General features: G+C 44.8%; 1 protein-coding gene across 1 annotated transcript in view; it reads right to left on the bottom strand.

The window, feature by feature from the left end:
* Positions 1 to 27235, bottom strand: part of SLCO3A1 (solute carrier organic anion transporter family member 3A1) — a 114264-nt gene that overhangs the window by 49830 nt on the left and 37199 nt on the right. The gene's annotated exons all lie outside the window — the stretch shown is intronic.

Here is a 27235-nt window from a genome sequence, read left to right as displayed (position 1 = left end):
TAGGCCGAAAAATACGGTACATCTGGTTTTTACTGATCATTCATTTGGATTTGTTTATGGGGCAGTTATCTCAAACCCTCCAACATTTCTCTGATGAAAATAGGAGTGTCTTATTCAATAATGATGACGACGACGATGATGATGATGTTTATAACTCACCCATCTGACAGGGTTGTCCCTGCCACTCTGGGTGGCTTCCAACATATATAAAAACATAATACTGTACAGTGGTACCTTGGTTCTCGAACTTAATCCATTCCGGAAATCCGTTCAACTCCCAAAACCATTTGAAAAGCAAGGCATGGCTTCTGATTGGCTGCAGGAGCTTCCTGCACTCAAGCGGAAGCCGCGTCGGACGTTCAACTTCTGAAAAATGTTCAAAAACTGGAACACTTACTTTCGGATTTGCGGCATTCTGGAGCCGATTTGTTTGACAAGGTACCACTGTAAAGCATTAAACATTTAAAAACTTCCCTATACAGTGGTGCCCCGCAAGACGAAATTAATTCGTTCCGCAAGTTTTGTCGTCTAGCGAATTTTTCGTCTTGCGAATCACGAAATCCCATAGGAATGCATTGAAAATCAATTAATGCGTTCCTATGGTCAAAAAAAAGTCCAAACAAAGCCAAATTTGGTACAACAAGAGTTTATTAACTGCTCTTTAAAGTCACACATACTGTAAAGAGCAGTTCAAAAATTGAAGGGAAAATAAATTAACTTTATAAACAAAACATGTCTTTGTTTTTAGACAAAGGAAACAAAGTCGCGAGATGTTTTCGTCTTGCGAAACAAGCCCATAGGGAAATTCGTCTTGCGAGGCAAATCGAAAACGGAAAAACCTTTCGTCTAGCGAGTTTTTTGTCTTGCGAGGCATTCGTCTTGCGAGGTACCACTGTACAGGGCTGCCTTCAGATGTCTTCTAAAGGTTGTATAGTTACTTATCTCATGGGCTCATATAACTCCATACCCTCCAACATTTCTACAATGAAAACAAGGATGTCCTAAGGAAAAGCGGGAAATTCCAGGATCAAATCAGAAACCGGGACAGTTTCTGTAATTCTGGGACTATCCCTGGAAAATAGGAACACTTGGAGGGTCTGTTTTCTTGCAGTGATGATTCATTTTAATTTGCTTTCAGGCTGCATACCTGTCCTCATGTTAATCACTTGTTCATGCCGCATGTTTCTTTGCATTTCCCCATTGCTTTCCTAAATGCAAAAGGTCAATTTGTACAAACCTAGATTTCTGTATTTGACTGAATCCCTCTTGCAAAATACTGATAGCCGGCAGGCAACTGGAGAGCTGTGGACTTGGGACTCAGGATGCACAATTCCTTATTGGTCCAAGAAGGAAATCATCTGAGCTTCCTGGATCAATTCTAAATCAGACCTCTCATGTGGAAGTATCTAAACTCCAAAAAATGAGGCCTGTAATGGGGGTGGCTAAAGGCTAAAGTCCTCCAGAAAAACGGAAAAGTTACAGAATTTCAGCTGGAAGCTATGTAACAGGCACTGACTGGAAACTATATTCTTCCTGGAAAATGAGCAAAGTCCCAACTAAAGAAGAATGGCAGCTTCAACTGATGGAATATGTGCAGCTTGTGGACTTAACATATAGAATAAGAGAACAAGAAGAACACATGTTTAAAGAAGACTGGATATTGAATATATGGGGGGGGGGAATTGTGTACATTTGAAAATGCTGGCAGCATTAAGATAAATTCAACAGTGTAAATAAGTTTTGATGGATGTAATAATGGAATACTGAATGGTTAGTTTATATAAAATACGCAGGGATTTATGTTACGCAAAATGAACCATGGACAGAGAAGAAGGGAAGCCACGGATATTTTAAGGATGTTTAAATGAATATTCTAAAATGTAAAACAGAAAAATTAATAAGAATTATGAAAAAAGTAATATATTCTTCCTGGAATTTTGCAGGTGCAAACAGCATTGAATGCAGGATCACATACAACCTACCTGATACCATCAAGAGCACAAATCAATATGAATGCTTTTTTTTAATGAATAGACAGTGGCAAGGATTGGCAAAGAGGTGGACTTGTTCAAGTGTGTGTGTGTGCGTGGGGGGGGGGGGGCTCACTGAGAGACTGTTGTCCAAGCCCCCCACACCCCAAAATATGTAGCTGACATTTCTAGAGGTCTCTCAATCTCTTTTCGATATCTGGCAACTTTAACTGGGCATCCAAAATAAGTCCGAAGTTCCCAGATCCCTTGCCGGCAGCCTTGCACAGTAGATTGAATACCGTTAACCAGATCACAGCAGGGAAACGGCTGGCAACAGAAAAGAGGAAAGCGTCCCACTGAGCATCTCAGCTGTGCACAAGGAGCCGATGTTGAACTCCTAAGCTGATGACAGAAAGCCTTTCATCGGTGGACAAAGGAGGGCACGAGCAGCTTGGCATTTTTCTGGAGAAGTGCAAAGCTGAAATCTGTCTGGCACCAATGCAACACGCTTCGTGATCTCAAGGACACTTCCTTTCGTATCGGCGCCGTTCCAAACGTCTGGGGATCTTGCAGTTTCTCTTAGGGGAACAGGAGCCCCAACCCAACAAGGGAGCTGAAATTAATGGAGGAGGGGACCATTGAAGGCTTCTAGCCATGGTGGCTATCCACAGATAGAGGAGGCAATGCCTCTGAAAACCAGTTGCTGGTAACCAAAGGATGGGAAAGGGCTCTTGCGCACAAATCCTGCTTGCCGGTGTCCCGCAGGCATCTGGTCTGCCACAGGATGCTGGACCAGATGGGCCATTGGCTTGATCCAGCAGGCTCTTCTTATGCTATTAAATTTGTATTGCATTCTAAGTGGGGATTTGAACCCTGGTCTCCCAGGACCTAGTGCAACACTTTAACCACTACACCACACTGGCTCTCCAAATGGGTGGGGGAGCTGGTAGGCACTCAAGAGCCCGACATGGACTACAAGAACCTCCAACAAAATATTGCAATGTGGAATGATCCTGTTCAGAAGTTGAGTTAGCCACGCTCCCTTCCAGGGTACTCTGTTCCATTTCCCTGTCCCCATCCCACCACCCTCCAAAAATGTTTGTCACTTTCCATGTCCTGGGAGTCTATCACAACCCAGCTTTAAACCAAGCAATGGAACTCTAGGTGGGTTGAAGGTGGGCAAGTTATCAGTAGTTCATATTCAGTTCTTGGGGTAAGGGAAACAAGCTGAGATGTGGAACACAAATGAAAGGATTACAAAACCTCATCTTCAACCCTAGTTCTGGAGTCACCCTCAACAACAAGGATTGGCTTCAACTGTATGGCAGCATCTGGGGTGAGGATGAGAATAAAATAGGGTTGCCACACATCTGGAATTTCCTTAACATGCCCAGAATAATAATAATAATAATAATAATAATAATAATAATAATAATAATAATAAATTATTTATATCCCGCCCTCCCCAGCCAAAGCCGGGCTCAGGGCAGCTAACAACAATAAAATAATACAACATTATAAAATCATTTCATTATAAAATTAATTCAAATCAAATTGATGGCAACCATTGGGCTAGAGTTCTGTGAAGATTGCCAAAGGAGGGAGTCGGGCTGTGGCCTGGCCAAAGGCCTGGTGGAACAGCTCTGTCTTGCAGGCCCTGCGGAAAGATGTCAAGTCCCGCAGGGCCCTAGTCTCTTGTGACAGAGCGTTCCACCAGATCGGAGCCACAACCGAAAAAGCCCTGGCTCTAGTTGAGGCCAACCTAACCTCTCTGTGGCCTAGGACCTTCAAGATGTTTTTGTTTGAAGACCGTAAGTTCTTCTGTGGGACATACCAGGAGAGGCAATCCCGTAGGTATGAGGGTCCTAGGCCGTATAGGGCTTTAAAGGTTAAAACCAGCACCTTAAACCTGATCCTGTACTCCACCGGGAGCCAGTGCAGCTGGTATAGCACCGGGTGAATGTGATCTCGCAGCGAGAATATTGCAGTCAGAAGCAGTGTCTGGGAAAATCCGGACGTATGGCAATCCATGTCGGCAGTGTCGCTTTTGCAGATTTTCCTTAAAAATAGCTCCAGCATGTCTTCTTTTTTTGAGATTTTGCCAAAAACAAAAGCTTAAAAACTTTTGTGTCCAGATTTTCACTTTTTGAAATATGGCAACCCTAGGACAAAACTTTCCATGGAACCTTTTAGCAGAAGCTGTGCAGGGTGATGTGGATAGATGATTCCATGAGGCATCATTGAAACAGATGTTGAATGATTCTATGAACTGCCGGTTGATTTGACCCAGATGAAGATTCCTTACCTCCCAAAATATATTTTGTTAGCAAATAATTCTTCCGAACTAGAAGTCTGGGATTATATAAGATTAAAACTGCACATACAAGCAAAACACCTTCCAAGTTCCTACATTTATGAAACTAACCACCCCTGACAGATATAATAGGATCCTTTTGCTGTTTTGCAGCTGTGATTGTCCAATGCATATGTTTTTCAGCTGCAAGTCACCTTGAAGGCCCTTTCGGCAGAGAGGCAGGAGGTGAAATGCTTTACCTCTTTAAAGCAAATATTCTTATTAAGATGGCAAGAAGAATTCATGCAAAACACTTGCACACATGCTGTAAATGTATGCCTTTGAAAGGTCACCCCAAAAGCTGGGCCTATGGTAGAAAATCACTTCCATTTCCTTGCACAGAACATATAGTCTCTCTCTCTCTCTCTCTCTCTCTCTCTCTCTCTCACACACACACACACACACATACACCCCTGACTACATGAAATGCTCTATATTCAAGGCGCTTCCTTCTTTACACTGAAAGCACTTAAAAGGAAACACAGTTATCAATGGTACTTTCTAAAGGTGATTCACACTGAGTTTTAGCCATCCATCTCCTGCTCATCTTAATTGGAACCTCATAGCAGCAGCAGACGATGACACTTCACAAAAATGATTGGGCTGCAGTGGGTTTATTCTTTATTTCAATGGGCTAGGAGAGAGAGAAAAATAGACAGACAGACCCACTTGCCTCACTGTGTTCCTGAGTGTACAGGTGTTTGTACGGGAGAAACAGAAAGTTATCATTTAACACTCATGAACTGCCAAAAGTTTCTGAATGCTGCACTTCCAACAAAAGGTAAGACCATCGCTACCTGAAATCTAATAAGCCTAGCACGAAAGGAAAGATGAATGGGGAGGGCAGAGGAAAGAGAGCATTGGAGAAGGTGCTCCTTCACTGGCTGATGGATGGAGCCAGGCCAGTCTCTCCCTTGCCACAATGTTCTTCCAGGAGACAGCCTCCAAGTGGCCATAGTTCATGCGCCCAATAGCAGAGGCCAGAGTGTGTGATGCTCAGAAAGGGTCTGCAGGGCCAATGGAAGCAGGGAGAAGGAACCTCCCCACTTTGTCAGTGAGCCCCTGAAGGTCCCAAACAGGCACCTGATGGTTCTGACTCCTGGAGCCAGGTATATGGCTGGCCACTGAAGGACTAGAGAGACCTCCTTCACCTGACCTAGTAAGGCAAGTCTGACATTGTTTCCCAAAGGCCAACACATGACTGAACTGGAATTAGCAGCAGCCAAGCAGCTGATCAGGCTAAAGGTGGGAAAGCAGGCAGAAGAGAGAGTTCAGCTGAAATTAAGACAGGCTGCAAGGATTAACAAAGGATTGCTTGTTAGCCTTGACCTACGAGTAACTTCTCCAATGCAGAGTGCCCTCAGAGCTTGGTATGTAGGTCAGTCTTTGCCAGCCCGGTTCCCTCCAGATGCTTAGGACTACAACTCCTGTCATCTTGCATGGGAGTTGCAGTCCAATATCTCTGAAGGCCGTTGGGTTGGCAAAGGCAGGTGCAGATAAACTGAAGTGCTGCTTCAGTCCTGTCTCGGTTGAGAGAGTGAGAAGCAGGCTGGGAGTGGAAATGAAGTGAGCTTCTTCTGAAGTGGAATGTTCGCCTCCGGGGAATAATGTGTAGTGCAAAATGCAATTAAGATTGTTCAATTTTTCAGGAGTCTATTCCTGCAGCTCCAAACAAAACAGAGGAGAAAACCAGCTCTGGAAAGGCTTCCATGGAGCAGCAAGTCCTGTACTCAAAACACACAGCTTCCAACAAATAGTCTCTCAAACAGGACTCCCGGACCAGGCATCTCTGAGAAGCTCTCAGCTGCTCCAGAATATGCTTCTATCATTGCTTAGCTTGACCCACAGTGAGAGAGAGATATTGTAGCCAAACCTAAAAAGAGCCCTGCTCTCACTGTGGCCAACCAAATCTCCCAATGAGCAGCTCACTAGCAAAATCTTGACTGCAAGGGCACTCCCTCCATCTGTGGTTTCCAGCAACTAGTATTCAAGAAACATTACTGCCTCCAACTGTGAAAGTAGGAACATTGGCTTTGTGGCTAGTGACCACCAATAGCTTCATCCCCCATGAATTTGTCCAATCCTCTTTTAGAGCCATCCAAAGGAAGAGAGGAAAATGCTTTACAGATGAGTAGAACCATTGGTTTGTCAAGCTCACTACAGTACTTGCCTGCTCCATGGGTAGCCAACCTAGTGCTCTCCAGAAATTGTGGACTACCTCCCACCTCACCCTTGGTCCATGGCCATGATGTCTAGGGCTGATAGGAGTGGGAGTCCAGAACATATAGAGGGATCCATGCTGTTTACCTCTGGCCCACACTGACTGGCAGCAGCTCTTTAGGGTTCCAGGATGGAGGTCTTGACCAGCTCTACCTGGAGATGATGGATATTGACCCTTGGATTTTCTACAAGTAAAGGAGCTGCTCTACCATTGAAATTCAGCCTATGCAGCAGGGGGTGGGGAACCCTGATCAGTCTAAAGGGCCACATTTCCTTCTCAGAAACCTTTCTATATTACTGCTGGCATTTTTAATGGCAAAATTGCTTTGAGATGTTTTATGGGAAGCAACTGAGAAAATGGAATCAAATAAATAAACAAGCAGCAATTAAAAGCAGACTTTACAACAGTAAACGCAATAGCTTGTACCCAACGCTAGTCATATTCAGAGGAGATCTTTCAATGGATGTACCTAATTTGGGTCAGTCGATTTCAGTGGGTCAAGTCTCTGAACAATAGTCCCATATAATTATCAAAAGATACATAAAATCCACAAAGTTTTTTAAACAAACAAACATACAGGATAAAATCATATGTAAGATGGGTAGACATGTAACAAAGAGGCTGGAGTTGGGAAGGTACTTAGATTTGGGATGCCTTTGCCCCCAAATGGAAAGAAGTCCCGACAAAAGAAGAACAGATCCAAAAACTTATGGAATATGCAGAAATGGCAAAACTTAACGGAAAAATAAGAAATCAAGATAACAAACTTTTTATAAAAGAATGGAAATGGTTTATTGAATATTTACAAACAAACTGTACACAGATAAGGACATTGGCAGGATTATTGTAATAACCTGCAGTTTTATAAGAGCATACATTTAAAGTAGATGAATAAAAGACTAAGTTAAATTAATTTAGAACATGAAGGAAATGTAAAAAATAAATAAATTTAAGGAACCACAGAAAGAGGAGGAAGGAAGCTGAGTTTTGAAATGTTAGAATGATTGTAAAACTATTGAAATGTATTTAACTGAAAATCATATTTTGGGGGGGGATTGGGGTGCACTTGGACATAGGGAATATCACATTTGTTTCCCTGATGATGATGCGAGCACTTGGGACCCATTTTTTTAATGTCCCTTTCACACCGCAATACCTCTTGTATTGCGGACCTGTGGCTTTTTCACCCATATACCATCATATGTGGTGTAGTGTGCCACAACAACAAATGTCATTGGATAACATCACTATTATTCTGCCCATGTTCTCTCATGATACCAGCAGGAAACAACTATTTGGCGATATGCCATCCTAGAGCCCATCACTTTACTTCCATCATTTTCTAGGTTAAATGAGCTGCAATTTTAATTTTTTTCTGGAATCAAATAACACAGAAATGAGCATGAACGATATTCTGTTTGTTATCTGGAAGTGGCTTCTATGACATGTGACAACTAAAAACTAATACAAGAATCACCAGTTAGAGAAACATCAAGGAAAGGGACTACACTGCCATTTGAATGCAGCCTAGATCATCCCAATTTCAGTTCCAATGATGAAATCACCCACATACCATATCTCTGCAAAAGGCTCTCCTCCTCACTCCTGGACACTTTGTGAAGCTGACTCAGCTGCCCAGGAAGGGGGCTCAGGCTAGTGAATGAAAAGGAATCAATAACATGACAATGAGCACCACTGCACTCAATAATTGCATGAGGTTTCCGCTGCTGAGCTGGATCTCAGCATTGATTCCTTTTTTAAAAAACCAACCCTGTATAAAAAACACAGATGAAATGCTCAACAGGCTTTGCTGCCTTGACAGTGCATTGATTTTAAAATAAAATAGCCACATCGACTGTAGCCAGACTTGTAAATAGGTTAGATCACCAACAGAGTCAGCCTCTCCTTTGGTCTTCTGCAGGTTTGAAGGGCTGCAGGAGCCATGAAAGAGATACCAGAAAACAAGGTATGGATGCCACATTCCATGACTCCCATTCTGTTTGTATGTCATAGTCCTCACCTTCAGGGAAGGTCCTCAGCCCAGTGGCAGGGCACCTGCTGTGTATACGGATGGTTTCAGGTTCAATCTCCAGCATCTACAGGTAGGCCTGGGAATGCTCCCTGGAGAGCCACTCCCAGTCAGGGTAGATGGTGCCCAACAATCTCACTCAATGCACGGTAACGTCTGATGTTCTTTTGGAGAATCCATGGTTCAGTGGCAGAGCAGAGCTATGCAGAAGGTCCCAACATCTTCTGGATGAAACCCTGGAGAATCTGGTCCTTCAGGCATCTCTGTATGGCCCCTCTGGACTCTCCCCTGCCCAGGCCACACCTCTCACTGGACCTGCTCCATGACCCTTTTGAGTTCTACTGTTTGGCTGGCAGGCCTGCTTGAGCTGTGATAATGTCCCTTGCTTGTCTAGATGGAGAACAGAGAGGTGTGGTGTGACTTCTGTACAAAGGTAACAGTCACAACTGCTGCTCTGACCACTTTTGCTTCTGCTGCCTGCCCAATGTGGACATTAGCTCCACCTGAAGGTCCCCCAAGAGGCAATGTGGCCCTGAAACATTGGGAAATGAGGCACATCAGGAAAGGAAGGCTGGCTTTCACTCCCTTTTCCTCTGAGATGGCATGAATGCTATTAATATACGTCCCCATTTTATAAGCAAGGCTCAGGTTTTCCCTAATTACCTTGCAGGAGTGTTAATGCTTAAATTTTAATCTGAGAAGGATTTTCATCTTGACGTGGAAGAGAAAAGATGGCCCATCTCCTCTGGGTTTGGCTGGAGCTGTGCTCTGAAAAAGGCAAGCTTTTAGGTAACTTGTGGAGGACCAGGTTCATGATTACCCTTAGGGCATTGCAGCATCTATGGGAGGTTGTTGTTCCTCATATTCTGGCTGGACTTGGTAGCCAGGCCAAAACGTCTGCTCAATAGGATGCTGCACCTTTACCTTCAGACCGATCCTGTGCATCCCTCAGACCACGGGTCCATCTAGCTCACCACACTACACTGACTGGCAGCAGCTCTCCAGGGTTGCAGGCAGAGGGTTCTCGCCCAGCCCTGCCTGAAGATGCTGCTGAGATTGAACCTCGGAACTTATGTGTGCAAAGCAGAAAGCTTTGCCCTTGAGCTACGGCTCTTCCGAAAGTTGCCTTGTAGCAAGTCAGAACACGGAATCTAGTCTAGTACTATCTACAGTGACTGGCAGGAGCTCTCCTAGATTTCAGACAGGGGATTTTCACAGCCCTAGTTGGAGATGTCATGGATTGAACGTAGGCCATTTTTTCATGCAAAACAAGTATTCCATCACTTAGATACAGCCTCTCCATATATATATCTATATTGTGTATGAATACACACACACACATTCTAGAAAAAGAGGTGCTAGAACACACCATGAACGCCTGCCTGGTTCTCTTGTAATGGCAATGGTGCCCACCTGAGAGGTGCCAGAACTGAGTTCCAAAAAAAAGCTGTTGTGTGTGTATGTAAACTTATATTTAAATGCAAAATAGAAAAAAAATGACTTTGAAAAAACCTTCAATAAATTATAGAGTACGCTACAAAAGGCCTCTTCTTTAAGGTCAACAACAACTGGAGAAAAGAAATGATTTGGAAATTAAAAGTTAAAGGGAATTGCCACAGTAACCCAAATATCCTTGAATACATTTATATTTCAGGATGACCTCAAATGGTCCAGATCTGCTAGTCTACATGAAAGTCAATAGGAAGTACAATAATAAACAGCCATGGACAAAAGTGCTCGCTAGAAAGTCCAGGGACCAGGTGACTATGCATCGTGAGGCTTGCAGCCCCAATCCCAGGCCGACTAATGTATGCTTAAAACCTCTGAAATCAATGGGTTTAGATGTACCTAATTATCCACAGGATCCATGTTACTGTCTATTTAGCACAGCAGCAGGACATAAGAGTTAGGGGCAGGAGGAAGGGGAGAAGATCCATTCCTGGAGCATTTTCACATCCTGTTGTTCTCCAGTTGCAATTGCACTGCGACTCCCATCACCACTGTCCTGCTGGCTGGCAGAGGGGAGTAGAGTCATCGCCCAAAACAGCTGGAGGGGCTTCAAAAAGGAAAAAATCTCTTTCAAGAGGCATCCTTGCAAGCCTCCTCTGTTTAGCACTTACTACAAATGAACAAAGGCACTCCCTGTCCTTTATCAAGAGCTTTCCTGAAGCATACAACATTTTAAAAGCTGTGTGGAGCTGCAGTTACAATTTAAATTATTTTAATAGTACAGGCTCGTACTCCCAGGCTTTTGGCGGCACTCAAATTCGGCTGGCGATTATAACTCTGCCCTAGTTTATCGGTTTATTTAATTCTGCACGCAAAGCGGTGGGTATATAGACTTTCTTTTTTAAAAAAGTGTTCTGCACAAGCTCGGGACTTTCCGTAGAAGGCGGTGTCAGAGATTTAAAAAAAAAAAAAATCTAAGGCCCCTGCCTCTTGTTTTTGCACCGAAACAGGAATTCTTCCCAATGAAGAATGATGAGAATAGGGTTATTGTGCATATAGCTGCCCTCTTCTACCATTAGGTAAGCAGGTAAGGGTCATAGTTCAGTGGCAAAGCATCTGCCTGGAATGTAGAAGATCCCAGGTGTGATTCCATTCTAGCATCTCCAGGAAGGGCTGGGAGAGACCCCCTGCCTGAAACCCTGGATTGCTGCTGCCATTCAGGGTAGCTGGTACTGAGGACCAATGGACCAGCTCAGTGTAAGGTGGTTTTCTGGGTACATGGGGAATCATATCATATATGAATCTGCTTTCAGACCCTCCAAGTGTCTCTATTTTCCAGGACAGTCCTGGATTTACAGAAGCTGTCCCGGTTTCTGATTTGATCTGGAATGAACCGCTTTCCCTTGGGATGTCCCTATTTCCATCAGAGAAATGTTGGATGGTATGCAGTTATGCAACTTCCAAGCAAAGGAGATAAGCACAACCTTTAAAAGATACAATTGTACCTCGGGTTACATACGCTTCAGGTTACATACACTTCAGGCTACAGGCTCCGCTAACCCAGAAATAGTACCTCAGGTTAAGAACTTTGCTTCAGGATGAGAACAGAAATTGTGCTCCGGCGGCACGGTGGCAGTAGGAGGCCCCATTAGCTAAAGTGGTGCTTCAGGTTAAGAACAGTTTCAGGTTAAGAACAGACCTCCGGAACGAATTAAGTACTTAACCCGAGGTACCACTGTATCTGAAGGCACTGTATAGGGAAGTTTTTAATGTTTTGTTATATATTTTTGATATGTTGGAAGCTGACCAGAATGGCAAGGACAACCCTGTCAGATGGTCAGGGTAATAATAATAATAATAATAATAATAATAATGGAATAGGACATCCCTATTTTCATCAGAGAAATGTTGGGGATATGATATCATATAGTCATCATGAAGCTGCTTCATATTCAGAGCTGTGTGGATGCCATGCTATTTTTTTTTTAACAAAATCCTCTGAAAAACAATCAGAATTATGCAACTTATACACATTGGTCCAGGAGTGAGGGGCCACCCAAGGGCCACATGGCAGTGATGGCTGGAGCCACAGACAGTGGCGACATTTGCCTTTGTGCACACCTGCACCGATATGCCTCTATCATCCCTCCAACAAGGAAGAAGCACCATCACAGTTCAAGGATGAATTGTACTGAGGCAAAAAATAAAATAAAAATAAAGCTTGGAGGTGTGAAGTCCGACCAGTGGGGAGGGGGTGGTGGCCTGGGGAGAGTTCCAAGGGCCAGGTAGAGAGCCCTGGAGGACTACATCCAGATTGGCACTACTAACTGAGGCTCCCCTTCCAATTGTAAGGCCTTAGATGGGTGATATTGAGGAAGGTGCTCTTTTAGCAACTTGGGTCTCAAGTCCTTTAGGGCCTTGTACAAACACCTTGAATTGGTGCCAGTAGCGCGCTGGGCTCTCCCTCCCTCCCTGCCCAATAAGGGGTTGAGCATCTTGATCCTTTGCTACTGACAAAGGACAATATTGGTTGTCTCTGTGTGCAGACCCAGCTCATTGAGTTTGAGCTTCCACAGCTGCCACCTGCCATGAACAGCCACTGGCAGGCTTGGCAGCAGCAACAACAGCAGAGATGCTCTGTGCTTGCGGTAATATTTTATTCTCTTGCTAATTACGCTGTTTTGAATGTGCTTTTTATATTTGAATTTCTTCGGTAATGTTTTTTAAAAAAATGTTTTTTGTTAACTTTGCTGCATTAAATGTGTGTCCTGTAGTTGACCTCCTTTATAATGTTTTATTCTGAAGTCTTTAAGATAATATTTTTAGTTTCCTGTTCCTTATGTTGCTTTGAATGTATACTTTATACCTGGCTTACTTCAGTAATGTTTTATTTGATGCTTTATTGTAGGCTGTAAAACTGCTTTGAGATTTTTTTCCTTTAAAAATATAAAGTGGTATAGAATTTAAAGGAATTATGAAGAAGAAGAAGAATGATTTACAAATGCCCACCCTGCCTGGTCCCCAGAGTCCATCAACCTCCCACATTGCTCAACCACAAACTCATAACTCTCTTTGGAGTCCTCTGCCTACTGTTTTTATTCTTCTGATGCCTAGACTGATTAAATAACAAGCCTGCGTGTAGTTAGCCAACTGCTAACAAGATCCAGGTGGTCTTGATTGCAGGGTAATTGCAACACACACTAATTACAAATAGCAGTCACAAGCATAAAATGAGGCTTGTTTGCATTAACTTTCTATGTTAAATAACTTCCCCCCAAAAAATCCACATTAATATTAATCATTCGTGTTCCTGCTGTGCTTATCACTGCCCTGGGTATGTTTTTAAATGGAGAACATTAAAAGTCATAAACTTATGAATCAAGAAAGAAAGAAAACCCGGTGGAGGGGCGGGGGAGACCCACAGCCTTCGCATGTCATCAAAAATGATTGCCTGTCAGATGGAGATCAAAATACAGAGATCAAGCATCGCAAGGTGTCAAATATATAGATATTATTGAAAATATTAGAACAACCCCATTAGATCAGAAGCAAGGTCCACCTAGTGTGAGAGGGGCTGGAGTCAGCACTAAATTAATAAGTCACTAATGTGTTCACTGGAAGGACAGATTGTGAAGCTGAGGCTCCAATACTCATGGCCACCTCATGAGAAGAGAAGACTCCCTGGAAAAGACCCTGATGTTGGGAAAGATGGAGGGCACAAGGAGTAGGGGACGACAGAGGACGAGATGGTTGGATAGTGTTCTCGAAGCTACCAGCATGAGTTTGACCAAACTGTAGGAGGCAGTGGAAGACAGGAGTGCCTGGCGTGCTCTGGTCCATGGAGTCACAAAAAGTCGGACACGACTAAACGATTAAACAACAACAACAATGCCTGTGAAGTTCTCTATTCAAGGGGGGGGATGTAGCTCAGGTCTAGTGGTCTCAGCAAGTCTTCCTAGGAGGTCTTGGCCCAATGACACAGTTGTGAGGACTGAAGGTCCCTGCCTTCCCTCAGCTGTCTAAGGCTCCTCCTGTCCAGGGTCCCACCCCCATAGTCTCAAACTGCATCTGTGCACAACCAATCTCTTTCCTGCACTTTTCATTTCTCTGTGCATTTTCTGAGACTAGCGGGGAGGGGAGCTGGATGCAGCAGGAGGGGGAGACTCCCTGGATTCTTCAGCAGCTCCTCCTCTTCTCCTGCCTCTGTTTCAGCCTCGGAGTCTGAACTGCACTCTGCCACAGACTCCTCCTGCTCACTAAACCCTGTTTCTGACACCGCCTCCCCCTATAACCACTCACAGTCGTCCCGCCACCAATCCCCTGGCTCTGAGCCTTCTTCCCCTGGGGGGTTCCCAGCTGGTGCCTCCCACACTCCTCTGCATCCAGCCGATCTATGACGCCTAGTTTGGCATCATGGTCAACCAGGAACAGCCAGCATCATGCTTCTAAGATCCCATCTCCCCCACATGTTGAAAGCAGTGGCTCTTATTTGGGGGACGCGCGTAGTGCTGTGGGTTAAACCACAGAGCCTAGGACTTGCCAATCAGAAGGTCAGCGGTTCGAATCCCCGCGACGAGGTGAGCTCCTGTTGCTCGGTCCCTGCTCCTGCCAACCTAGCAGTTCGAAAGCACACCAAAGTGCAAGTAGATAAATAGGTACCACTCTGGCAGGAAGGTAAACGGCGTTTCCGTGCGCTGCTCTGGTTCGCCAGAAGTGGCTTAGTCATGCTGGCCACATGACCTGGAAGCTGTACGCTGACTCCCTCGGCCAATAAAGCGAGATGAGCACCGCAACCCCAGAGTCTGCCATGACTGGACCTAATGGTCAGGGGTCCCTTTACTATGTACTTTAAATATATACAGTCTTGAGTGTGGATTTGTCATCTGTACCAGGGGGCATGTTTGTAACATGAGTTCTATTTGGCACCCTTCAAGCTGGCATCCAACAGGGGAAAGGTCGTAACAGAAGTCCACTGTGTTACAAGGCCTATGGAAGGCAGCCAAGCTGATACGTCTGGGTTTGGTGAGGCTTAGCACGATCCTATTAATCGCCAGAGCCACAAGATCTTGCAGGTGGGAGGGTGTGTGTGTGTGTATGTGAGAGAGAATGGATAAAAAGTCCATTGTTCTGGAACAAAGGACAGTGAAAAGGGTTGCTACGTCTGCAACCAGATGCTGTGACAACAAGCTCTTTATGAACAAGCTACAAAAGTTTCTACAAAGCACTCCTTGATTACATGTAGTAAAATATTTGTTATCTAAGCAGCCCAGACCCAACATCCCTCCGACAGATCCAAAGGTAGTATCCCTGTGAGTTTCATAAAGCAAACACACAAAGGGAGAGAATTTCTTGCGGCACCTTGAAGGCTAACGGATTTCTCGTTAGTGTTATCTGGAAATCTGATAAGACTTTGTGCGCCCCCTGCTCAGGATATAATTACGGTAATGTGTTCTTTGTCCATGAGATTCAATGTAACTTTGCCTGGAAATCTCTCTGTTATGGAGAAAGCTCAGCTCATTTTCAAGTAAAAACATCATCATCATCATCATCATCATCATTATTATTATTATTATTATTATTATTATTATTATTATTATTATGCCATCCATCTGACTGGGTTGCCCCAGCCATCTTGGGAAGCTTCCAGCAAAATATAAAAACACAATAAACCATAAAACATAAAAAACTTTCCTATACAGGGCTACCTTCAGATGTCTTCTAAAAGTCAGATAGTTGTTTATCTCCTTGACATCTGATGGGAGTGTGTGCCACTACTGAGAAGGCCCTCTGTCTGCCTGGTTCCCTGCAACCTTACATCTTGCAGTGAGGGAACTGCCAAAAGGCCCCTGAAGCTGGACTGAACAATGGGGGTGGAGACACTCCTTCAGGTATACAAGGCTAAGGCCATTTAGGGCCTTAAAGGTCAACACCAGGGGGTCAGCAAACTTTTTCAGCAGGGGGTTGGTCCACTGTCCCTCAGACCTTGTAGTGGGGGGCAGACTATTTTTTATTATTATTAAAAAAGAACGAATTCCTACGCCCCACAAATAACCCAGAGATGCATTTTAAGTAAAAGGACACATTCTACTTATGTAAAAACACACTGATTCCTGGACCGTCCACAGGCCAGATTTAGAAGGCGATTGGGCCGGATCTGGCCCCCAGGCCTTAGTTTGCCTAACCATGGTCAACACCAACACTTTGCATTGTGCTCGGAGACGTACTTGGAGCCACTGTAGATCCTTTAGGACTGGTGTCATATGGTCCCGGTGGCCGCTCCTGGTCACCAGTCTAGCTGCCGCATTCTGGATTAATTTTAGTTTCTGAGTCGCCTTCAAAGGTACCCCCATATAGAGTGCATTGCAATAGTCCAAGCGGGAGATAACCAGATCATGCACCACTCTGGAGAGGCCATCGCCACTGTTGGAACCTGCCCTTTATTCAGCATCCAACATGAACAGAGGAGAAGCAGCAGGCTGTATTTAGGACAGAAAGTTGTTGTTGAGAATGGGGAGAAGAGCCAACTCATGCGTCCCATTATTGGGTTGCAAGGCAATTTCCAAGGGAAAGAAGGAGAAAGGGTGCTGCTCAGTGGCACAGCATCTGTGTTGCATACAGAAGAACCTGGGTTCAACCCCCAACTTCTCTTGCCTGAAATGCCAGTCATTATAGATAATGCCAAGTTAAATGCACTGCGTGCAAAACGTCCCAAATTCAATCCCCGGCATCTCCAGGTAAGGCTGGGAAGGACTCCCTGTTGGACAACCCAGAGAGCTGCTGCCAGTCAGTGTAGGCACTACTGAGCTAGACCAACCAATGGCCTGATTTGGTATAAGGCAGTGTCCTATGCTGTGAACAAATAACACTTTTGGGCAATGTCCAAACCATACATTCAAGGAACTAGGATACCACGTTAAAGTCATGGCTTTCCTCAAAGAATTGTGGTAGTTTATTAAGGGTGCTGGGGGACCATTATTCCCCTCCCAGAGTAACAATTCCCAGAATTCCCTGGGAAGAGGGGCTGACTGCATCAAGCTCCCTGAATCTGCTGGCACTGAATCCCACCCGAAACTAGCGAGAGCCTGGAAGAGCCCCAAATTCAGTCATAATCCAGCCGCACAAGCTACTTAGTGATTAAGGCAGTGGTTTTCTGCTAACATTATGTCCTGCATCACTCAGCATATTGCTCAGCTCTCTGTGGAAGGTGAAAAGGGCATCGCTGAATTCTTCAGAGCTCCGTCTTGCTCATTTGGCTGAGGGCAGCCGGAATAATCTTCCCCGACAGGCCTTGAAAATATCTTGCAACACCCACTTCTTCCTCTGCTATTATTACTGCTGGGGCAGCGTGGTGAGTGAGGGGTGGGTGTGGGGAGGGCAGAGGCCTTCGAAGGCTGGAGGAAAAGCCGAGAGAACGGTGAATGCATTCCAGGGTTCGAGCAAACAAACAGAAAAAGCTGATTCTACAAGCCTAAAGTCCACCCTTCCCTACTTTGGGGCAGGCTCTGCCAGCACTTCTGCTACCTGTACAGCTACCTCAGGGGTGCGGGACCATTTGGAGCCAGAGGGCCAGATTCCCTTGCAGGCATATTTCTGGGGGCCGGATGCAAGTGGTGGGCAGGGCCAGAAGCAAAGGTAGGTGGAGCAACAGGTGCAACACTTCCTTTTCGTCCAATGGAGAAAAGCCTTTACAGTGGTACCTCGGGTTACATACGCTTCAGGTTACATACGCTTCAGGTCACACACTCTGCTAACCCAGAAATAGTGCTTCAGGTTAAGAACTTTGCTTCAGGATAAGAACAGAAATCGTGCTCCGGCGGCGCGGCGGCAGCAGGAGGCCCCATTAGCTAAAGTGGTGCTTCAGGTTAAGAACAGACCTCCGGAACGAATTAAGTATTTAACCCGAGGTACCACTGTATAGCTCTGTGGTTCCAGTCTCTGTAATTCATTCTGTAATGCCTGTTTATTTTGCTTCCATGCCACCTGAATGTCTACCACATTTTCCTCTGCTGCAATGAACCTTTTTTTTTCCAAAGGAAGCCTTAAAAAACCCTTTCTGCCCTTAGTCCTAGAGGACAAAAGCAACTGAATGACCTGTCAGTGGTGTGCAAACATCATGCAAAATGGAGAAGGTCACAGCTCAGGGGTAGAGCATCTGTTTTGCATGCAGCAAGCCTCAGGATTCAGTCCCTGATGGCATCTCCAGGTAGGGATGGGAGAGGGAGATCGCCCCCCCCAAACCCTGGAGTGCAACGGGCAGTCAGTGTAGACAATACCAGTCTAGACAGACCAGTATTTATATACCCTCCTTCATCCATAGATCTCAGGGTGGTTCGCAACATAAATATACAAGATAAAAACACAAAATACATAATAATAGCAGGAAGTAGGAACCACAAGGGACACGGGTGGCACTTTGGGTTAAACCACAGAGCCTAGGACTTGCCGATCAGAAGGTCGGCAGTTCGAATCCCTGTGACGGGGTGAGCTCCCGTTGCTCGGTCCCTGCTCCTGCCAACCTAGCAGTTCGAAAGCACATCAAAGTGCAAGTAGATAAATAGGCACCACTCCAGCGGGAAGGTAAATGGTGTTTCCGTGCTCTGCTCTGGTTCGTCAAAAGCGGCTTAGTCATGCTGGCTACATGACCCGGAAGCTGTACACCGGCTCCCTCGGCCAATAAAGCGAGATGAGCGCCACAACCCCAGAGTCGGCCACGACTGGACCTAATGGTCAGGGGTCCCTTTACTTTTTAGGAACCACAAATCAACAACCCCACTCCCCGCATCCACTGCTCCTGGAATGAGCAGAACCCAGAAAAGGAGAAGATACGCAGAGAAAGGCAGGGCTTTTGTGTGCCTCTCACAAGATGCTTTGCACTTTGGCACCAAGCAGACGATACGTGCCTAGTACTTTAGATCATAGCTATACCGCTTTGAAAATAAACATAAGACTGCTTCTGATGGTCCTGCGAAATTAAGCACACAGACATGCTGCATTCTGGAAAGGGTGAAGCTTTCAGCAGCCTCTCATGATGCAGTCTATTTGACTAGTCAGAAACTGTAACGACCAGCTGGCTTCAACCAATCTCATGCAAACCAGGCAGCTGATCCAGCTGTATTGCTCTCGTTTGCCTCCCTGACTTGCCTGCTGCGTTCAGAGCTCCGATAGCTATTAGCAAAATGACATGAAGTGGAGCAATTGCCATGATATGCCAGAGATCCAGAGCGACGGTGCTGCAGTGAACGTTTTTCTCCCCCCCCCCCCTCTTTGTAATTTAATAAATACATCCGCTTGAGTGCCCCCGCAAAGCATAGAAGGTGTTTCCATTAATTGATTACGGCCATGACTCTAAGTGAACTGCAACAATATTTATGTTTTCATTTAATTTTCTGGGTTAATGCTGCCGCGAACAGGGATGTGGGCAACCTGAGCCTGGTCTACTAAGGAGCGGATATTCAAAAACAATGACTCCGGAGGAAGGGCAGTGATTTAAAAGGCTTCAGGTTTTTTTCTGGATCAATGACGGTGTGGCTGATACCACAACATCCTTGTAGATTTTTGCCATTTAATCTTAAGAGGAATCGGTCCGAGATGGACAGAACACCTGCTGTTAAGAATATATATGGCACTTCTGGGAACAGTTCTTGGATGGCTAGTATTAATAACTCATTCATTTCTCACTAGTACATCCCTTTGTACATGGGGTAGGCAGGGAATGGAAGCTGTAAGACTTTACTAAATGACTCTCGTCTGGGATTAGTGAAAAATGTTGTTGAGTACTTTCCATGGAAAATAGATAAGGCTGTAACCAACTAAGGGGACGTACAGATGTGGGGAATATTGTGTTGGTTTTCCTGATTACAAAGCTAATGTTTCTGTCCTGTTTTCTAATGTTCCTTTCACAATGCGGTATCTGTTGTGTTGACAACCCACCAGATCAACACAGGAAATTAAAAGGAAGGGAGACCCACCCTCTTCTCTTATTGGAATACAGTGGTATCTCGGGTTACATACGCTTCAGGTTACAGACTCTGCTAACCCAGAAATAGTACCTTGGGTTAAGAACTTTGCTTCAGGATGAGAAGAGAAATCGTGTGGCGGCAGCAGTGGGAGGCCCCATTAGCTAAAGTAGTGCTTCAGGTTAAGAACAGTTTCAGGTTAAGAATGGACCTCCGGAACGAATTAAGTACATAACCAGAGGTACCGCTATACAAATCATCCACCTGACATTACCAACACAGGGAAGATTGGACGAGGAACAGCTTGGCCACAATTCATGCACTGGTTACGTCAAGACTGGATTCCTGCAATGCACTCTGCATGGTGCTCCCCTTGCACTTGATCCGCAAGCTGCAGTTATTGCAGGATGCTGCAGCATGACTGCTGACAGGACTGAGGCCTTGCTGGCATATACCACCCATACTTGGAGATCAGCACTGGTTGTTAAGTTGCTACAGGGCTACCATTGGTACATAAAGCCCTTACCAACTGGGGACCAGTTTACCTGCAAGATCGCCTTTCCCCACATTCACCAGCTTGACCACTTCAATCTAAGGAACTGGCACTGTCACAAGGGCCACACAATACCCATTCTGCCCTCGGGAGACCTTGGTCTTTTAAGTGTGGCAGCACAGACTTTGGAACTCCCTGCTTATTGATACCAGGTAGGTGCCTTCACTGTACTCATTTCGGCACCTGCTAAAAAATACTTTTGTTTAGAGAAGCCTATCAAGACATGTAGAGAATGCTGACATGTGTTGCAATCTGGTTTTTACCTTACTGTTGGTTTAAATTATTATTTTTTGATGTTTTACGTAGTTGTTTTTAATTGTTTTTACTGATCATTTCATTGCTTTATTCTTTCTGTAAACTGCTTTGAGGGCTTTTTTTTCTTTTCTTTTACAGTCAAGCTGCATATGAATTGTATGATGTAAATAAATAAACCTAGACAGCATCTTAAAAAGCAGAGACATCACCTTGCCAACAAAGGTCCGTATAGTTAAAGCCATGGTTTTCCCAGTAGTGATGTATGGAAGTGAGAGCTGGACCATAAAGAAAGCTGATCGCCGAAGAATTGGTGCTTTTGAATTATGGTGCTGGAGGAGGCTCTTGAGAGTCCCATGGACTGCAAGAAGATCAAACTTATCCATTCTTAAGGAAAACAGCCCTGAGTGCTCACTGGAAGGACAGATCCTGAAGCTGAGGCTCCAATACTTTGGCCACCTCATGAGAAGAGAAGACTCCCTGGAAAAGACCCTGATGTTGGGAAAGATGGAGGGCACACGGAGAAGGGGACGACAGAGGACGAGATGGTTGGACAGTGTTCTCGAAGCTACCAGCATGAGTTTGATCGAGCTGCAGGAGGCAGTGGAAGACAGGAGTGCCTGGCATGCTCTGGTCCATGGGGTCACGAAGAGTCGGACACGACTAAACGACTAAACAACAACAACAAATAAATAAACACAGGGCTTTGACAACCTGCATTGAGGGCTATGCTACTAGCCACAATGGCTGTGCTCTGCCTCCACAGCTGGAGGCAGCAGTGCTTCCAAATACCAGGAGGGGGGAGGGCTCTTGTGCTTTCTCCTGCTTGGGGCATCTGGTCGGCTCCTGTGAGAACAGCATGCTGGGCTAAATGGTCTATTGGCCTGACCCGGCAGGCTCTTCTTGTGCTCTTGACAAGAGACAAAATGATCCACGAGAAGTGCCAGGAACCTGGCAGCTGCAGAGAGCTGAGGAATCACATACCAGTTTGAAACAAGCAGTCAAATCTTTCGTTTCAAGCCTTTTGTTTTCGTTTGGTGCTAAGGAAGATGCAGTGCCCATCACCAGCTGGAAAGGATGGCGCCTGCGAAAAGCTGAATGTGCTGGCAGTTTGAACATCCTCTTTTGAGCTCGGAGAGGGCGGGGGTAATTTGGATTTGGTTTGACTCCAAAGCACTCCCCCACCCTTCCTTCCTGCTATTCCTATAAACAGTTGCTACAGCAACACTCTCTTGTGGCTGTCTCACAACCTTTACAGCACGTACTACAGAGCTTTCTACAGGGCCTGGCATCAATCCTTCTAATAGCAAACTCAGGTGGCGAGTGCTGACAGGACTGCCACAAAAATGGGGCCAAGGAGGAACAAGCGGGAGGTATCTGCATGCCCAAGGGAACCCAAAGTTTTCAGAAGTATTTTTTTTTTTAAAAAAATGTGATAGCCAAATATTCCTGCCCCACTCCCAAACCCCATAGTCCAATGAGGACTGAACATGCACCGTAGCCTTGGAACGTTGTGACAATTGGGGCGGGGGAGAAAACAGCAGGGGGGAAACTGGTATATCCTGCTTGGAGGGCTGTAATATCTGAGCAGATCCATCCTTTGACCCAGACCAGGATTCTAGAATGCTCTGGGAATTCTGGAAGCAGGAACTCCAGTCTGTACTTAACTATGAGCAAGGAAAGCATTCTGAAATAAAGCTCTTCATTCAGCAAACATGGCCTCCATCTATGTTCTGTTTCTCTGATGCCAAAAATCAATGGAGAGAATGGACCACAGAATGGATGGCTGGAGCCCTGAACTTTGTTTATCAGGCAAATATACGTTGCCCCACCCCCTTGACTCATCCAATGCAAAACAGGAAAGCCCTGGAACAAAATATACATTAGAAAGAAGGAACCAAAAAAAGAAAGACAGAAGGAACAAGGTGATGTGAAGGTCCTGTTCCCTGCAGGTGTCAATGTGCCAGCGAGTTCCCCATGGAGACCTTAGTCAGATTCCTGGAATCACATAGGATGGAAGTGATAAAGGTGATGCACAGGGAGCTCAATCTTGTTTTCTGACCCAGCCGTGTTCCTACTTGACCCACACCTGACATCACATATGGCAACAGGTGTGGGCAAATGGGCATGGAATGAGAGAAACGGTCTGTCAAGCTGTTCCTGAGCCCTGACCAAAAAGATAACCACACCCTTATACACTGCACACATCCCTGGCACTCTGTAGAAGAGGGCCTCCTGAAGACACCATTCTCATCAAGAAGTCTGTTCCACACAATGTAGGAACTAGGCCTTTGGAGTTGTGGAACTTTTCTGTGCTGGAACCTCCTTTTCCTTACCTATCAGGCATCAGAGAATTGCAGAGTTGGAATGGTACCCATGGGTCATCTAGTCCAACCCCCTGCAATGCAGGTATCACAGCTCAAGAATCCCTGGTCATCTAGTCTCTATTTAAAACCCTCCAATGAAAAAGAATCCACCACCTTCTGAAGTAGCCTGTTCCACTTTTTTCTTCAAGCAAGCCTATTCAGACTTGCAAGATACTGACATGTGTCTTAATCTAGATACTAGACATGTGTCTTTTTTTTGTGTGTGTGTAAACAATCAAGTGGTATATAAATTTTGTCAAATACAGTATTTTTTTGCTCTATAAGACGCACCAGACCACAAGACGCACCTAGTTTTTGGAGGAGGAAAACAAGAAAAAAAATATTCTGAATCTCAGAAGCCAGAACAGCAAGAGGGATCGCTGCACAGCGAAAGCAGCAATCCTTCTTGCTGTTCTGGCTTCTGGGATAGCTGCGCAGCCTGCATTCGCTCCATAAGACGCACACATTTCCCCTTACTTTTTAGGAGGGAAAAAGTGAGTCTTATAGAGCAAAAAAGACAGTAATTAAAACAAATAAGAGGGACCACAAAGGCCAGCCAATAGAGGCATTCTGTCCCTGATATTTCACCTAAAGTGAGATTGCAGTGCAGAAAGTTAAAAAGCAGAAACAGGGGAACAATCCAAGGGTTGCCAAGTCATCATCTGTGTTTTGGAACAAGAGGTATCATAGCTACCAGAAAGGACTAGTCGACAGAGGCTTCCCTTCCTGGCAGCCAGTCGCGATGGAGATCAAGGGAGAAAAGGGCAGGGCTGTGTAAGCTGGCTGAACAATGAGGAGCTAGGCTGGGTTTATGTGAGGCCTTTGAGGGAGGAAGACAGAGCCCAAGAAAAAACTTCTCCACTACCCCAGTTCACTTTGGCCAGTGGTGAGAAAGGAAGCATTTCCCACAAATGAAAATGACAGGGGGAGTCCTTTTCCTGGATCCACAATGCTCTAGGGGGATAACATTTGCTTTTAATTGTATGTTGTTGTTTCCATCACAGAAGTGTCTGCTACCCTAGGCTCCTTTTGGGGGAAAGATGGCATCTAGATTTAATTGAGTAGAATGAATGAATGAATGAATAAGTTGGCTGTCTGTGCCTGCCACTGACTCTGGCTCCATCCTCTGTTGGGCTCCCTTGCTTTCTGCCCCACAAATCCCAAATGGGCCCCCAGCCACCATTGATGGAAAAGTTTAAGGCTGAACATGTCAAACCATCATAAAGGATTCCTCTTCTTTGTTTTCCAAAGGTATGCCCCACGGAGGACCTTAAGGTCCACAAATGACAATGAGGTCCCAAGCCACAAGGTGGTTAGATTGGTCTCAACTAGGGCCAGGGCCTTTTCAGTACCTGCCCCAACTTGGTGGGCCGCTCTGTCACAAGAGACTAGGGCCCTGAGGGACTTGACATCTTTCTGCAGGGCCTGCAAGACAGAGCTGTTCCGCCTGGCCTTTGGTTTGGACTCAGTCTGACCCTTATGTTTCCCTCCCCTTATAGTTTTGATTTATGGGCTACTATTAAAATGAGGCTGTATTTTAAATTGCATTTTAACCCATATTTTAATAAACTGTTTTTTTGTTTGTTTGTTTGTCCCCCCCCCCATTATGTTTTATTGTAATTTTATCGGTGTTAGCCACCCTGAGCCCGGCTCTGGCCGGGGAGGGTGGGGTATAAATAAAATTTTATTATTTATTATCATTATAAAGTGTCTGAGAAGGGCAGCCGAGCCTTCAAGATGCCCACTCTACCCTATGACCCCCAGCCCTGACCACCTTCCCACAGGGGTCTTCTAACAGGTATGCATCCATTACTGCAATTCAGGGTTTCATACACCTGTTTTCCAGCTCAGTCTTTAGTGAAGGTGGCTTATCCCTTCTGCTGTCCTTTATTGGTGGCTTTGGGGCACCAATGGGATGTACTGTAAGTAGGAATAAGGGAGAAATCAGACTCCGTTTGCACTGAGAATGAAACCAACCTAATTTGCACTTTCTGAAACCATACGGAAACCAAAGCACGACCATCTTTTGTAATCCTCCAAATTCTGCAATGCAGTTCTCAAGCAATGTGTACACAAAATGCACAAAGTGTCCAAAGAAATGCATATATTGAAAATAACATAGAAAAAAATGTTATAGTAGGGGAGATCACTTTGCAAAATATGTGGCTACTGCATTGAATGTGTATATTTGCAGAAATTTATGCTAAAATGCATTTTTTTATGAGGACTTTTGAAAAGAAATCACAAACTGATGTGAAAATGTGGTCTAAAAGTTAAGATTGGAAACAAGAGGAACAGGGGAACTGAAATTGGTGGATTTTCTCATCACTAAAGGTAGGCAGCCACCTATTCCTCAGTTTGGTGAAAGATGCCAGGCAAAGCAACCTTCCCTATCTTAGCTCCTTGTAAATCATTGTTGACCTCTTATGATGTCCGGTTGGTGCTTCTGAATCTTTTGAATGACATCGGTACAAGCGTCTGTGAAAAGTGTTGGTGTCTTCCTCTGTTATTTTACACAAGAACAACTTACAAGTCTTGGCTTGTGATCCCAAGGGCAGACTGAAAACATATTACTTCCCACTAGGCAGAAACTAAACCTGAATCTTCCAGCAACTGACTTAAAGCAATGAAAAGTGGAAGGGGGGAACCTTACTGCCTAGATAAGAAAGTCATAATTGGTAACTTTGAAGTCAATAAAAAAAAGATCCATAAAAAAGTTAAGGGTGCTTTAGAGATTTCACTTGCAGAAAACATTAGGAGAATATCTTCCTAATTAACCACTCTCTCATTACACTTGTCAGCCCAAAAGGATTATTAACAGATCATCAGCTTTCTCTAATGCCAACAACCATGAATAAATAGAATGGTTATCTCTTCCCTGCCATTCTAATTACAAAAAATATATATCAAATAGATGGGGCAAGAGGAGCTATTCATAATAGTTTCTTCTCTGCCACACCCTTAATTTCCCTATCCACCCACCAGTGGTAGACTTGGATCCTACGGTACCCTGCACAAGGCCAAAATTTGCCCCACCATCCTCTCAATGCCTTTCCATAGGCAGGTAAGGAGGCACCCAGCTTTGGGAAAGAGATACGAGAGCCCTGTCTGGGTCCTAGAGCCCTCCCTCCTCCTTCCCAAAGCTAGGAAAGCACTAACTAGACTTTAGGAACAAGAGGGGGGACTCTAGGACCCTGACAGACCCTCATGCTTCCTTCTGAAAGTCCAGCACCTTGTTTACTGGGCTCTAAGACAGCAGCTCCATGGTTCAGCACCCATTGCACAGCCCTAATCTGCCCCTACACCCATCCACCATGGATATCCACAAATTCTATCTCGTTTCAAGATGCCATTATTTTCCCCATCATAAATATTTTGCCATTGTGTTCCAAAATAACTAATTTTCGGAGCAAGAGGCACACATGTTTCTGGAATGGCAACTATTTCCTGGGGAAGGTGAATGAAAACAGAGACCTAAGAAAAGACTATTTATGTATGTGGCCACGGCTGCATGGATGTTATTGGCCCAGATATGGAAAGAAGATAAAGTCCCGACCAGAGAAGAATGGCAGATCAAGTTGATGAATTATGCCGAAATGGCTAAAATGACCGGAAGAATCAGAAACCAGGAAGACCAAAATTTTAATAAGCAATGGGGGAAATGTATAATTTATCTTAAAAACCATTGTAAACACAGTTAAAATTGTTAGTAGGACTGGAATATATCACTTGTAGTTTAATGGTGAATTTTGGATACAGTGGAGAGGTAAAAGATTTGGATTAGTATAAAAGATGCAGGAGGAAATGATTAACAATAGGACCCACAAAGGGGAATCCAGGAGATTCTTTGGAATCTTGTTTCTGTGTTGCATGTTGGATACATGACTGCAAAATTTTAGTCTGAAAAACCAAATAAATAAATTTATAAAAAAGAAAGGAAATGGAGACTTAAACTAGTCATCAGGAAAGAGGAAGGTGCTGTAGAGGTTTATTCTTAAGAACATAAGAATAGCCCTGTTGCATCAGGGCCCTCTGGCCCAGAACCCCATTCTCATGTGGGAAACCTGTAAGAAGGGCCCATGAACA

This window comes from Podarcis liolepis, assembly GCF_965112155.1.
Source record: "Podarcis liolepis genome assembly, chromosome: 14".
NCBI classification, from domain to species: domain Eukaryota; kingdom Metazoa; phylum Chordata; class Lepidosauria; order Squamata; family Lacertidae; genus Podarcis; species Podarcis liolepis.
This window is presented reverse-complemented; position numbering and strand designations above follow the sequence as displayed.